Source organism: Austrofundulus limnaeus, unplaced genomic scaffold (genome assembly GCF_001266775.1).
Source record: "Austrofundulus limnaeus strain Quisiro unplaced genomic scaffold, Austrofundulus_limnaeus-1.0 Scaffold2417, whole genome shotgun sequence".
Taxonomy (NCBI): Eukaryota; Metazoa; Chordata; class Actinopteri; order Cyprinodontiformes; family Rivulidae; genus Austrofundulus; species Austrofundulus limnaeus.
The window spans coordinates 11,626-12,795 of record NW_013954819.1 but is presented as its reverse complement, the minus strand read 5'-3'; the positions used below and the strand labels follow the sequence as shown (position 1 = coordinate 12,795).

At 48.5% G+C, this 1,170-nt stretch overlaps 1 pseudogene; it reads right to left on the bottom strand.

The window, feature by feature from the left end:
• Positions 1-361: 361 nt before the first annotated feature.
• On the bottom strand, positions 362-706 carry LOC106510954 (amyloid protein-binding protein 2 pseudogene; annotated as a pseudogene).
• Between the last annotated feature and the right edge of the window lie 464 nt (positions 707-1,170).

The following is a 1,170-nucleotide window of genomic DNA, read 5'->3' as shown; positions in this document are numbered from 1 at the left end:
CTCTGCTGAGTCACTGTAACTCTGCTGAGTCACTGTAACTCTGCTGAGTCACTGTAACTCTGCTGAGTCACTGTAACTCTGCTGAGTCACTGTAACTCTGCTGAGTCACTGTTGTGTTTGGAGCCAGCTGAGCTGTGAGACGTTTGTTCAACACTGTGATGATGTCACTCTGTTCACATCTACCAGGCCAAGAACTACAACTGAAACAATGCACAATCTACTGGATTACTTCACTACACAACGTGACAGCGCTCTCCTGGTCCTAGCAGAGACTGGACCTGGTTCTGTGGACAGTCTGGGTCAGAACCTCAGTGAAAGGCAGGTGAGGCTTAAAAACAGGACTCACTCTGCTGCTGCCTCTTGTGCCTGTGACCTGATGACCTTTAATGAGTGTGTTGCTGCAGATTACAGCACGTGTGTGTCTGTGTTCAAAGAGTGGAGTTCAGCTGAGGCAGGGCCGAGTGGGCCCGAGGTTCTGGGCCTGCAGGAAGGCCTGGACCACCTCCTGGGTCTGCTGCGGCGTCGTGTTCACGTCCTCCAGAGCGTTTGCTACAGCAAACTGCCGGTCCCTGAGCCGGTTCCAGTTGGACAGTACGTTGTGGTACTCAAAGACCTTCTCATAGTTCCCCACAGAGTTGTAGAGTTTGATCAGACCTCTGTAGTCGTACTCCAGCCCGCTGTAACCCTCTCCAAACAGCTTCTTACCTGCAGGCAGAGGGAGGGAACAGTCACTGCACAGACCTGGCCCCCGGCCCACCCCACACAGACCCACATCTTCAGGACTGCTTCTTTTATAGCAGGGCTGTCCAAACATTTTGTCACATGGCCCAAAATTATACAGTCAGAAGGACCTGAGGGCCAAAAATATTTATTTTACCTGCTCAACAATAAACTAAGCACTGAATTAGGGCTTCAACTAACGATTATTTTAATAATCTATTAATCTGTTGATTATTTTTTCGATTAATCGGCCAAATCATTAAAACTCTTAATTACATATGCATAACAATACATACACAACAATACATAACACCAGAGCAATAGAGGCTCAGATCTACCACACTAGACAAGACCCAAGGTGTAGGTTGTGCAAGGAGGCCCCTGAGACAGTCCAGCACATAACAGCAGGGTGCAAGATGCTGGCAGGGAAAGCATTCATTTGAACGACAT